This window comes from Microplitis mediator, chromosome 5 (assembly GCF_029852145.1).
Source record: "Microplitis mediator isolate UGA2020A chromosome 5, iyMicMedi2.1, whole genome shotgun sequence".
Taxonomy (NCBI): Eukaryota; Metazoa; Arthropoda; class Insecta; order Hymenoptera; family Braconidae; genus Microplitis; species Microplitis mediator.
Window position 1 is genome coordinate 7,902,831 of NC_079973.1, and position 14,655 is coordinate 7,917,485.

Sequence of the window (14,655 nt, forward strand, 5' to 3'; positions counted from 1 at the left end):
ATAAGAATAACATGGAAAAAATTTTTTTTACGTCTTCTGATTTTTATAAGTAGCTAACAATGTGTCATAGAAATGATTGGCAGGCATATTTGAGTAGGGAATTGAATGCTCTATAAAAAAAGATTCTTATCATTTTTTGAGGAATCTATTTGTTCAACGGTTATTTGAGATTGAAGTCGAATTCATATTCACTTTTGAGATTTTCTTACTTTTCCTGCAAAACTATCAGGCCTATTACAAAATATTATTGGACCTTTTTTGTAGACAATTTTATTCCCTAGAAGTTATTTCAAATAAAGTTTTTTCGAATTCTGCAATGTTTTTTACTTATTTTTATTTTAATGTCATGCTCATAAAAAAAATAGTCTTCTGATAGATTTTAAGAGCTTTTTCTTTTTCGTATTTCTTAAATATCTCAGAGTCTATTCGACTAAATGATCTAAAATTTTCCGAAAATCTAAGTTCAGAAGGAATCTTTCGAATGCCGCAAAAAGCATCTAAATCGGTTCATTCATAAAAAAGATATGAGAGGTTTACATCCTCACACACACATCGCTCTCAAAATATCAGAATAGCATCCTACCACCTTTAAACATCAACATATGATGAAAACCCGATTTTTGAAAATCGGGGTGAAACCAATAACTTCCCGAACTTTTTGAAAATCGTCGATTTTCTTAGCGGGAAGTTAAAAAATCGTTTTTTGTTTGTATACTTGCCGTTTTTCAGGATTTTTTAGCCATTTTTTGCAATTTACTCTAATTCTGGAGGCTTGAAGAGCTAAATAATCTCCATATTCAAATGCAACGCATCGAAATACATAAGGAACATTCTTGATTTAGGTCAAAAAAAGTATGTTCGCTTGCATAATTGCATTTTTTGCGATTTTTAACCATTTTTGGCGTTTCTCTGCAATTTACTTTAATTTTGGAGGCTTGAAGAGTTAAATAATCTCTATATTTGGATTGAGCGCATCGAAATACATAAGGGACATACTTGATTGACGTCGAAAAAAATGTTTTCGCTTGCATAACTGCATTTTTTTCGCGATTTTTAGCCATTTTTGACGGTTTTTTACAATTCACTCGAAATTTTGGGGGTGTACGGGCCAAACCGACCACAAATTTGGATTTAGCGCATCGAAATATATACCGCTTAGTAGGTCTAGTCGAATGTACAAACCACTTTTTTTTTTTTTGTGCGCCGGTGTAATGAATCAATCGCTAACTTTACGAGATCCAATGATCTTTTGGGTGAAACGAGTGACACGATTACTGGTCATAAAATTCCAACCAATAAGCAAGTTGAAAAATTATTTTATTATCACACCAGACAATAAAAAAAAAAATACTTGCAGCAAGTTAGTCAGTAGTCATAGATGAGGTGTGCAAATTTTGGCGCAGAGCCGGAATTCCAGTACAAAAAAACGATCTATGTGTAAAAAAATTATAAAATCTCTACAGCACATACAGAAATCTGCAAAAGCTCAAATTTGGTTCGCGAGAAAGAGTTTTTCGAATGCCTTGAGAAATTATTTGATATAGCTCATGGCGATGCTCAAAATACAGTTGATAGTGGCACGGCAGATTTTTTACATGATCAGAGGACAGAAAGAAAGTGTCACTTACGTGTTTGTAAGCAAAACGATGATTCTTTTGAGTCACCTAGTAAGTTGATGTCTAATAACTATAATAATTTCTAAAGTAGAATTTCTTTTAGATCACTAATTTTGTCATTAACTTTAGAAAAACCTGTTCTTGACGAAGACATTGATACCACTACAACTCAATCTATTGATAACAGCGGATCAACATCTTATAATGTTTATTTAACACTCTCTGATGAACATCGTCCAGATTCAGGTAATTAATCTAAGTGTTTGATTTACCTTTAGATAAATTAAATTATTTTATGTATGAAAATTCTATTTTATGAAAAGTATAATGAGTTACTGATTTAATGAAATAAAATTCACTATAAGTTTTTTTTTGTACTTATTCATTAGACATAACTTTACCAGCGAGCGCAAAAAGTACATCTGAGAAACCTTTTAGTGGCGAAACATCAACGTCATTGTCTCTGCAAAGCACATTTTCAATGTTTGAATCACAGGGGCGAAATTATGAAACGAACCATGAGAGGAACAATAAATATTCTGACAGAACATTTTGTTGCTACTTTAGACAATTGTAAAATTTCTTATAGAAATTCCGTAAGAATCATATCAGCTGTAATGACGGCCCTGGGAGTTGATACTGATAATTTAATTCTCAACAAGAATTTGTTTAATGAACGTAGGTTGAAAATTCGGAAGGAAACTGCTGAACGGATGAAGATGTTATTCGGTGATACTGACGTTAGAGCTGCGGTGGTACGTTGGGACGGAAAATTGATACCTGATAGACTATCTTGTAAAAGGGTTGACCGAGTACCTATAATAATTAGAAGCAAGACTGTCGAAAAAATATTAAACGTACCGACATTACCTGATGGAAAAGGAGTAACTCAGGCTCACGAAATTTTAAAGAACGTTAAAGAATGGGGATTATCTGAAAATATCCAAGCAATTTATTGTGATACTACTACTTTGAATCTTGGTTGTCGAAATGGAGTGGCAATCAATTTAAAATAAATGTTACAAAAAGATCTTCTATATCTACTTTGTAGGCATCATATTTACGAATAGGTCTTGAATTGTGTTTTTGTTACAAAAATCCCAGGAACTGATGGGCCAAACGTTCCTTTATTTAAGAAATTTCAAGAAAATTGGAATCTAGTTGATCAAACTAAATATAAAAATGGTCTAACAGGAAATAAAATTCTCAAAAAATTGTTAATAAAAGTTGAAAATACAAACAAGACGATTAAAAACTTTTGAGGTGAAATTTTACCTCGCGATAATTATAAAGAACTTTTGGAGTTGTGTCAAATTTTTCTCGATACGATGGAAGATGATCGTGTCAAATTTTATAAACCAGGAGCATTTTACCATGCTCGCTGGATGTCAAAAGCGATTTATTCACTGAGAATATATATTTTCCGGGATATTTTTTAAGGTAGATTTTACAACACAACAAAGTCTTTTGGATGTTTGTTTATTCATAGTATTTGTTTACGTGCCATTTTGGTTTACGTCACCTCTTGCAGCATCAGCTCCATATCAAGACTTAAATTTTGTGAAAACAGTATATCAATACAGAACAAGTGATAAGAAACTTTCTGATGCAGTCTTGCACAAATTTAAAAATTATTTGTGGTATTTAAATGCTGAAACTGCTGCTCTGATGGCTTTTTTCGATCCAAATATACCACTTTCTATAAAACATGAAATGATTAAAGCATTTAAATATCATGAAGATTTAAATTTTGATTCCCCTAAACGCTGCATAGTAAATTCAGACAGTGAAATTATCAATTTACAAAAAAAAAATTTTGACTTTTTTATTAATTTTAATTCGAGTAAGTTATTTGATCGATTCAACATAAATAAAAAATTTTTCGAGTTTAATGTTGAAACATGGTCTACCAATAATGATTACTTGGAAGGTTTGAACATCGTTAATAATCTGCAAGCTATTAATGATGTGGCTGAAAGAGCGGTTCAATTGAGTTAAGACTACATCAACATTTTGACTACTAAAGAAGAACAAAAATAGTATTTAGTGCAAGTTGTACGTGAATATAGAGATACTTATCCTAACGCTACAAAAAGATGTTAAACAAAGAAATATGATTAAAAACAGAAAAAATATATATCGTAACTATTAAACTTGTTCAATAAAATTTTTGAAACATTTATAGATGAGTTTAATGATTGTACCACAGAAAATTTCAGCAAAACTTTTGGAGAACTATGATAAAACCAATGAACATAACTTTAACCGCGAATAACTTTTAAAGGAATGATTTTATCGAAAAAATCAAAGAGACTATTTTTGTAGAGCGGAAAATTTTCTTTCAAAATCAATTTATCTTAATTGTAGTTTTATTTGCTTGAGAGATAAAAAATTAAATGCAAAAAATTAAAAAATCCCATGTTATTTAAGTGGGAAATGTAACATGATTTCGGCACGGTTTAATTTGAAAATTAAGAGCTTGTTTAGGTTGAATAATTTTTTTTAGGGCAAAAACTAAAAGTTCAGGGGGCGGCAGCAAAAAAATTACAACTTCGGAAATGACGGACACCCTAATATATATACATATTAGGGTGGTCCGTTTGGAACGACTATTTTTTTTTTTTCGCTCCCACTGAAAAATATTGTTGTAGACATTGAAAAAAAAATTCTCTGAAAGTTTTAGCTCTTAATTTTAATTCTAAGTACTTTACATTTGATTTTGAAATTTTCCCATTTAAAATACATGGGAAAGTTGGGATTTTTTTTTTAATTCTCTATAACTCAGCCGCATTTTAAGTTATCGGGTCGCCGTTTGCGGCATTTTTTAGGTAATTTGATACTCTTCAAAAGTCTCCTTAATAGTTTTACTCGGTCTCTAATTGTTTTTTCTATATTGGTAATGAAAATAATTTTTTTAATAATAATTTGGGTTTTTAGTTGATATTAACTAAATAACGAAATTTGAAGAAAAAGTGCGGATAACGATTTTTTAGGAAATTTTATTCGCTACAAAAAAAGTCCTCTTAGTTAAGTAGCTTAAGTTCTCCGTTCACGTGATATAGGGATTTTAGTAATTTTGTAAATAAAATATTTGTCAAAAATTTTTCCGAAGTTCATCAATTTGACCCCTTCTGATTTTAATGACTGGATTAAATTAATGAAAGGAAAATTATTTACTGATTTAAAATTGAAATGAAATAACATTTGGTGGAATTTTTTGACAAATATTTTATTTACAAAATTACTGAAATCTCTATATCACGTGAACGAAGAACTTGAGCCACTTAACTAAAAGGACCTTTTTTGTAGCGAATAAAATTTCCTAAAAAATCGTTATCTGCACTTTTTCTTCAAATTTCGTTATTTAGTTAATATCAACTAAAAACCTGAATTATTATTAAAAAAATTATTTTCAGAACCAATACAGAAAAAACAATTAGAGTCCGAGTAATACTATTAAGGAGACTTTTGAAGAGTATCAAATTACCTAAAAAATGCCGCAAATGGCGACTCGATAACTTAAAATGCGGCTGAGTTATAGAGAATTAAAAAAAAAATCCCAACTTTCCTATGTATTTTAAATGGGAAAATTTCAAAATCAAATGTAAAGTACTTAGAATTAAAATTAAGAGCTAAAACTTTCAGAGAATTTTTTTTTTTCAATGTCTACAACAATATTTTTCAGTGGGAGCGAAAAAAAAAAAAAATAGTCGTTCCCAACGGACCACCCTAATACATATATATGTCTATATTTATATATATTATCTATTTCAAAATTCATAAGCCAAAAATTATTTTTTGCTTAACTATTGGTGGAGCGACGTTTATAAATCCTTAATATATGCTCTAGTTCTAGAAAAATCAATGAATGGATAGTCTTTAGCTGACGCGTAATGGAAGTGAAAGCGCGGCGTCTGGACGATCGCTTGCTCGCTCGTTTATCCGACAGTCGCGAAGAGGTGAAAGTCTAGTCCAAACAAGTTAATGTAATGTAAGTAAAGCTAGAAGATTATATATAAGGAAGAAGAGAAAGAACAAGAACTACGGAAGATTCATTCTATCTATAGTTAAATAGCGGCGTTCGTTGTAGCCTACAACTCAGACTAGTACGCTCCGTACATTTACTCACGATACCGCTATATATATACTATTCAGTAAATCCTTTACATTAGTATAACTTATAATTGAGTTAAAACAATTCTTTATTTTTTTATCATTCCTAATATATTTACCTTTTAATTTCTCTCTCTATATATCTATATATTTATGTGTAAAGATAAATACCATAAATAATTTTTAACAGTCAAAGTTACGTGAGCGTTTGTTATCGTGACCTTTTATTTTTCTTTTCCTGTTTTAAACATATGTATATATATATATATATATATATACATGTAGATATACATATATATAATAGTAGTCAGTATGTAAAATTAAATTTTTCAAGATCAATATAAAGAGACGGAAGAGTAGATAAAAAATTATAAATGAGTTTATATATGGTATGAAGTAAAGAATAGAAAGAATGAAATGAAACAGAATAAAAGAGTAAGAATGAGAATGAAAAAGAAGACAAGTCTCTTGTTGATATGAGGGCGGACGTCATGTTAGTCTTTTAGTATGTTCGTCAACACTAGTTTGTAAGTATGGTTACATACTAGCGGTAGGAGGTATCGGTGGGGATAGAGAGAGTTATAAGTAGAGAGTAGAGGGAGTGATCGGCACTATACTCGAGTCGGCTCAGCTCGTTCTATTCTACGTTCTGTTCGTTCGTTCTGCTCGGTGTCATTGCCTCGACGCTTACGGCGGCCAGTGACTCCATCACTGACCTAGTGCCGACGTGAGACGGAGCTTGACGAAGTCGCTCGAACTTACGGCCATTGACCTCAAACAACCGCGCGTTGCTGGCTTTAGTTCGTTTTAACACTCATACATATGTACTTATACACATACACATATATACACCACTTATCTATGTATATTCTATTTAATACAATACATACGATTTTATCATACTATATAACAACTATACTCTTTACTCTATCAGTATATTTCACTTACGCTACACATCCAATAAAAATACCTAACCTAACACCACGATACAGTATCAAGATCTGACGACTGTACACGTTTGAAGCAACGTGTTAATGTCATATCACTACATTGCTAATCGTTGGTATACAAAATCATTAAATATTGGAAATTATCAATTATAATAAATAATAATATATTAAACAAGTAATTTACTTACATTTTTAGGTAATCGATAATCTGCCATGAATGCTAATGTCAGCGATACACAAGAAGTGCTGTCCTACGTTCTAGCTCACCTGCTGACCCGTAGGAAGTGTAGAAAAAAAAAAAAAAAACAAAAAAAAATTTTAAATCGTTTAAAATAATTTTTCTTTGTGTTTTAGTTCACAACACTGAAAATCCTCACTGAACTGATAACAGTTAGGCGGTAATGATGAGTTGTAATGATAATGATGCTGAGAAATTTTTTATTTAAGAACGTCATCCTGTGTGCCTAAAATAAGAAACAAAATATTTGTGACACTCCCGTTCAAATTTATTATAATAAATTACATCACCCAGAGAAGATAACATTGAATAAAAAAATTTATATGAGGAAAATTTAATCACGGAAATAAAATAATAAATATACTAGTAATAATAACAATAATAATAATAATAATAATATTTAGTTTTCACTTTTAAATTCTTCCTGCACTCACTCTCAATTCTCAGTTGCCGTCTAGGTCGTGTTCATTCCCGTTCTCATTCCCGTTAGTGTTACCGTAGCCACTCGCTGCCGTATCGCCACGGTAACATGCTTTCTCGGACGGCACGTGCAACCGGCTTCTCTTTTATACATTCACGAGACGCCTTCACATTAGATGTTACTTCTTATTTTTATACCTAACTTATTTTTCTTATTTTATTGATATACTCATATATTTATTACTAGACGTTTTCACGTATGAGGTGCACGTTAGCAAAAAAAAAAATAAATAAAACATGAAAGGGAAAGGGATTCAACCCTATACCTTTTATTAATTGACGTTATATCTTATTAATATTTTTAAATAAAATGTAACTATCGGGTAAAATTAATATTTATTATGTAAAAATGAAAAAGTGGAAAGCCATATATAGAACTAGACTAAGATACACTGCCGCTTCCGCCTCGAATTATTACGGACAAATCAGTCTTACTAACATTTAGATACAAACTTAAATAAATAATTAATTAGATATATATATATATATATATATATATATATATAAATATGTGTGTGTGTGTGTGTGTGTGTACTTCAGAATATGATTTGTTTCCCCTTGAGCTCTCTTTTTCATTGACAGAAATGAACGTCGGGTCAGAGGAGAGTTGGTATAGCATGGGCAGTCCAGGCCGGAACGTAACTCTCACAGAAGGATAAATTTACACGGAGAAACGGGCCTATTACGACGTCGACCATACATCACGCGTGTCTTTATCGCTTTTACATTTACATGCATTCGGCTCTGATTTAAACTCAACTTGATTTAATTAAAATTAAAATTTAAAAAAAAATAGTGCTTTTAAATAATTCCCATAGAATCTAATAAATATTAATTAATAATAAAAGACATTTATACTTAAATTTCGTCATTTCAGCGATGATACGCAAGACGGCAGGCTCGGCAAAAGAGTTAATGATTTTTAAATTCCTTAAAACTGCCCAGAAATACCATCATTATTTATTATATTTTTTATACTATTAAATTTATTAATATACTTAAAAAATATATAACACAATCACAAAACCCACATCTAAACACCCATAAGTTTGATTATCATGTATAATTTTATTTTAATCCACTTGATCTTAATCATCACTTTTAAATAACATTTAAAAATTTAAACACTACGTAAAATATATCTATCCCACAGTGTTTTCTTTTAAATCGAATTATAATTTTTATTTATTATTATTTTTTTTTCTATATACTCCATAGCTCTACACAGATTTAATTATGGTTGGAGGATAGTGACACAAATGAGATCGACATATCTACGGTGGAATTATGTTCACCACGATTGTCATCAACGAATTTTACTCAATAATATTAACTCTCAAAAGATGTTCACTGGTGTAACATTATCAGTAATATCAGGAACAGCAGTAAAACATTGTACACATTAATCGGAGTCACCACCGCGAGCACCTTGGCCACCTCCACGGTACCGCGTGCAAAAAAAAAGAAAGAAAAGGTAAAAAGAGAGTGACTATTATATCACATTGTTCACCGTACGACAACGTCAGAAAAGATTTCACTATTACAAACTTACTATACAGGGAAAGCTGTGTACTCACACGTTATACCAAAGTAGTGACTTTCGTCTAACACACAACTACTTCAAGGTGGGAAAGTGAAAAAAGAACACTGTTTATTACACTGTGATAGTTGTCGCGGTATCAAGTTAAGAAACGCACACGAGGTACGAACGCGGAACGAGCAGCCTAGCGTTCTAGCAGCCGGCAGCGAGCCGCTGAGGTCAATGACCTCTCCTTGCCGTCGTCGAGCTCTCCTCCGCTGGCTCGCCCCACTCTAGCAAATAACCATCTGCCCCACCTCGTGAAACCCACCCGCGGAGCGCCCTCTTTGAACATCATCGTTGTTACCCTACGTCGATCCTGCTTCAATCGCCCTTGCCCTTTATCCCCCATTTAAATCTATAAATTTATTAACATTATTTCTCAATTACATCAGCTTATAATTTTAACATTGTTTTAATTCATTACTATACATTTCATTAATAGATAGTAATAGTTTTAAATTTCTTAAAAAATAAATACTTAAATTAAAGTTGGAAAAAAATTTTGTTTTTTAAAATTAAACGGGTGATAAATGATAAAGATACGGTCCTGTCTCCCACCCTTGGATGTGACTGCTCCCACTTTTACTGGCGTTCCTCCCCACCAGTCAATATGTCTCATCCCCTCGCGTGTATCCGTTATCCCTGCTACGCTGATAGTATACCCAAAGACCCGGAGGGGTGCTATTGCGCAGGGTGTAGTGGGGAATCTAACGGCGGGTTCACTAGTACAGTGTACCCTTGCGGTGCAATGCTCTCTTCCTGATTTCACTATCCACCCCCTTTACTGCTTATTTCCTTTACTCATCTGTTTTTCCGCACATACGGATTTTAAATAGATTATTTCAACGTTGACAATTGTCATTGAGAATATTTACGATCTTTAAAATCATACTAATGTAAACTGACCTATGCTATAGCCATTGGCATCCATACTATAAGCTGCTTGTTGCAATCGATTCGCTTAATTTTAGAAAATATCTGCATCTATTTAGGTTTCTTCTTTCTATTTAAGTTTCAATTCATATATTGCAGTTAAAAAAATAAATTAGTTAACAATTAATTAAATTTTTTTTTTGCCTATACTTCAATTTGTTATTTAAAAATATTTATCATAGTTTCTACATTTATTTAATATTTGTATGTAAATAATATATGATTTATATACAGGGTGATTCAGAATTACCTTCACAGCGGGAAAATTTGAATAGAGGAGACGATTCTGAGCATAAAGTTCCTTAGCCATTTTTCAAAATTCTCAATAGTTTTTGAGTTATTTAAAATCTAAATTGACCAATCAAAGACATGCTTTGAGATTTAAAAAAAATTAAAAAGAATAATAAATAAGTTTGGCAACACCGCAACAGTAAACTTCAAGTTATACACTATTTATTTAATTTAAAAAGTTCGATTTGTCACAGAACAGAAACAAAACACACAATTACAACATAGAATATATTCGTATATTTTGTTTTATCTTTTCTCTTTTTATAGAAAGAATTATTAATGGAAAATAATGCTTTTATTAAAAATAAAGCTTTTGGAAATTCGACTAAACAAAAATTACAGATTTTTAATTATATTATGAGCAACCCAGATTAAAAAAAGAAATTTGAAAACTAATTGAATTATGTTTTACCAGAATAAAAGCAATTTCAAATAGACAAATATATAGATACACATTATTTTAAAATCTTTTATTCCGCTTGCTCTGTTTCGCTCAAGACTTTGCTAAGCGCTCCCTGTACGTCATACAAAACATATTTGTAAAGATCTCGCGGATTGTTTTGTTAAACATCTTCCAAGTGATCTTTCTCGGCGATTAGCTATCTGACTATCTCGCTAATGGTCTTGCTGGTGATCTTTCTTAGAATTTTGCTGGTGATCTTGCTGGTCGTCTTGCTGGGGGTCTTGCTGATGGTCTTGCTGGTGGTCTTGCTGATGGTCTTGCTGGTGGTCTTGCTGGTGGTCTTGCTGATGGTCTTGCTGGTGGTCTTGCTGGTGGTCTTGCTGATGGTCTTGCTGGTGGTCTTGCTGATGGTCTTGCTGGTGGTCTTGCTGATGGTCCTGCTAGTGATCTTTCTGGTGGTCCTGCTGGTGATCTTTCTGGTGGTCCTGCTGGTGATCAGCCAGATGGTCAGCAAGATCACCAGCGAGACCACCAGCAAGACCTTCAGCAAGACCACCAGCAAGACCTTCAGCAAGACCATCAGCAAGACCTTCAGCAAGACCATCAGCAAGACCATCAGCAAGACCATCAGCAAGACCACCAGCAAGACCATCAGCAAGACCATCAGCAAGACCATCAGCAAGACCATCAGCAAGACCACCAGCAAGACCATCAGCAAGACCATCAGCAAGACCACCAGCAAGACCATCAGCAAGATCATCAGCAAGACCACCAGCAAGACCATCAGCAAGACCCCCAGCAAGACGACCAGCAAGATCACCAGCAAAATTCTAAGAAAGATCACCAGCAAGACCATTAGCGAGATAGTCAGATAGCTAATCGCCGAGAAAGATCACTTGGAAGATGTTTAACAAAACAATCCGCGAGATCTTTACAAATATGTTTTGTATGACGTACAGGGAGCGCTTAGCAAAGTCTTGAGCGAAACAGAGCAAGCGGAATAAAAGATTTTAAAATAATGTGTATCTATATATTTGTCTATTTGAAATTGCTTTTATTCTGGTAAAACATAATTCAATTAGTTTTCAAATTTCTTTTTTTAATCTGGGTTGCTCATAATATAATTAAAAATCTGTAATTTTTGTTTAGTCGAATTTCCAAAAGCTTTATTTTTAATAAAAGCATTATTTTCCATTAATAATTCTTTCTACAAAAAGAGAAAAGATAAAACAAAATATACGAATATATTCTATGTTGTAATTGTGTGTTTTGTTTCTGTTCTGTGACAAATCGAACTTTTTAAATTAAATAAATAGTGTATAACTTGAAGTTTACTGTTGCGGTGTTGCCAAACTTATTTATTATTCTTTTTAATTTTTTTTAAATCTCAAAGCATGTCTTTGATTGGTCAATTTAGATTTTAAATAACTCAAAAACTATTGAGAATTTTGAAAAATGGCTAAGGAACTTTATGCTTAGAATCGTCTCCGCTATTCAAATTTTCTCGCTGTGAAGGTAATTCTGAATCACCCTGTATGTATTATACACTGAGTAATAAGTCCTTCATAGGACATTGACTTTGAGATATGCTCGACAGTGTTGATGACTGAGTCTTATCACATTTGTTCGCTTTACCTTATCATCACCGACTTCTGAAGTCACTTGGTAGGCTTAGGCATGAGATATATGTGTATATGCACCAACTTTAAGACTAACTGTATACATATATAAGAAAAAAAAATTAAATTAAAACCAACGGGACATGATTACAATTAATCTGTAATCGTAAAATGAATTAAAGTCTTTAAACATAATATGTAATATTAAATGATGATTATATGGATTTTATATGACATGAATATTTTGTTTACATAATATAATCCTATTCTTAATTCAAGTGTTTTGTTATCATTTAATTTTTGATAAATATTATATATATTTAATTTTTTTTATGAATGTTATTAAGATGGCAAATTATGATTACAGTCTTGTATCAAGGCCAGTTTATTCCTAAATGACAATGAAATAGAGACTATATTTGATTGATATTTTAACACAATGTATGTCATTATTAAATATTTTCAAGTTTAATTAATTTTTTTTTTTTTTTTTTTTTTTTGTTTCATAAATTTCAGTGGTATTATGTAATGCGATTATCAGATGATTTTTGTATGTTTGATAGTGAGACAAAAAAAGAATAAAGCAATAACATCATTAATGAATAATACGAATTTAAATGTTTTTATTACAACATATCGGATACTATACACACATAAATGTGCCTCACCATTATTTATCCCACACTAATATTATTTTTTACCTGAAATATATCTAAAGACTATTATTTACCTGTGTGTACACAATGTGTATATTCTGTACATTGACCTCTACAAGTAAGTAGACACACAATTTAAGAATCTTTGATGCCAGAAAACAATTTCCAGTCATAAACGAACTTAATGTGTTTATCTATCATATTATTATAAATACATATAATAAAAAATGGAAACTAATTTTAGAATTTTTTCCAAAAACTTTTTGACAAAAAACTGTGAAATCAAGATCGCAAAAATTATTAATAGAATTATAAGAGTTATGTACGAGTTGAAAATAGAAGAGTTGACTAAAAAAAATAATTTATAGTATGATCCATTAACTTGAATTAATAAATAAATTTCCCGCCCAAAATTAATAAAATAGTTATAGACAAAGTCTAATTAATTAATTCAATTAAACTTATCGTGTTTAAAATAATTAACTTGATATATTGTAGAATTCTTATTGTATAGATTTATTTTTTTTTTTATTTTTTTTTTTTACCATTTTATATAGTGGAAACCTAAACATGCAAACCTCTCAATAAGACAATTTATAGATAAATTGAGAAAAATATAGATAGCCCGAACTGGGAATCGAACCCAGACCAATTCGGTAACGCGCCGAGTGCTCTCGTGGCTGATATCTGAAAAAATATTTTTAGTTAAACAACAACTACGTAATTCAAAATTTTTTATATTTTATATCGATGATAAAAATTCTATTTAAACGTTCGTTTTTTTTTAAATTCCTGCTAAGAAAATTGCAAATATTAAAAAAAGGGAAGTTATTGGTTTCGGTTCGATTTTCGAAAATCGAGTTTTCATCAGATGTCGACGTTTTGAGGTCCTAGGAAACTATTCTGACTATTTTCAGAAGGATATCCGAGTGTCTGTATGTGTGAGTGTGTGTATGTGCGTGTGTGTGTGTGTGTGGATGTAGACTTTTCATATCTTTTTAATGAATTGACCGATTGAGACGGTTGTGGTGGCAATCGAAGGAGTTTGTTGGCCGTCAACTTTTCTGAAAATTTCAAATGGACTCTAAGATATAGAAAAAATTAAAAAAAAAAAAAATTTTTTTTTTTTTTTAGTTTTTTAAAAATTTTTCAGAAATGGCTTGATTGATCGATTCCAAAATCTAATCAGCTCTAGAATTCAATAAAACGCGTTGATTGCCGCCTTAACCATCTCAATAGGTTTATGCGTTCGAGAGATATCGATCGAGAAAGAAATGGTGAAAAACGGTTTTCTTCGATTATCTTCGAAGCGATCAATTCGAAAATTTGGTCAGCTTTAGAACTCAATAAAATGCGTCGATTGCCCCCTTAACCGTCTCAATCGGTCAATTCGTTTGAGAGATACCGTTGGAGAAAAAATGGTAAAAAACGGTTTTTTTCGAAAACAACAGCATACAAAAGTATTTTCGAGCTTGAAGAGCTCGAAAATGTATTCACAAAAATGTTTTCAAGCTCCTTGAGCTCAAGGAGCTCGAGAATAGTGGGAAGTTTTCGGGCTGGCCCGCAGGGTCAACCGATAGACCGATTTTTTTATTGTTTTTTTATTCAAGAGTTTAAAGAAAAAGACAACGAGCTGCGATAGAAAATAATGAGAACAGGCGCTAGCCAGAGTGAATTTTATAACCAGTGGCCAAGTCACTGGGCTAGCTCTTGCTTTGGCCAAGGTTACTTATAATTTACTTAATAAATTTATCTTGTGAGCTGGGGGGTTCGC

The 14,655-nt window shown here is 31.8% G+C and overlaps 1 protein-coding gene and 1 long non-coding RNA gene across 3 annotated transcripts in view; one reads left to right on the forward strand and one right to left on the reverse strand.

Moving 5' to 3' along the window:
* The window catches only part of LOC130667806 (hormone receptor 4-like), a 71,551-nt gene extending 64,543 nt beyond the window's left edge, over window positions 1-7,008 (reverse strand). For both annotated transcript variants that reach the window (XM_057469662.1, XM_057469659.1), the window contains exon 1: window positions 6,868-7,008. The gene's annotated coding sequence lies outside the window, so the exon portion shown is untranslated. The remainder of the gene's footprint in view (window positions 1-6,867) is intronic.
* On the forward strand, window positions 575-3,791 carry LOC130667809 (uncharacterized). The gene is made up of 3 exons (XR_008989896.1): window positions 575-1,667; window positions 1,746-1,862; window positions 2,006-3,791. It is a non-coding gene; the product is annotated as an uncharacterized LOC130667809 (long non-coding RNA).
* Window positions 7,009-14,655: the final 7,647 nt, after the last annotated feature.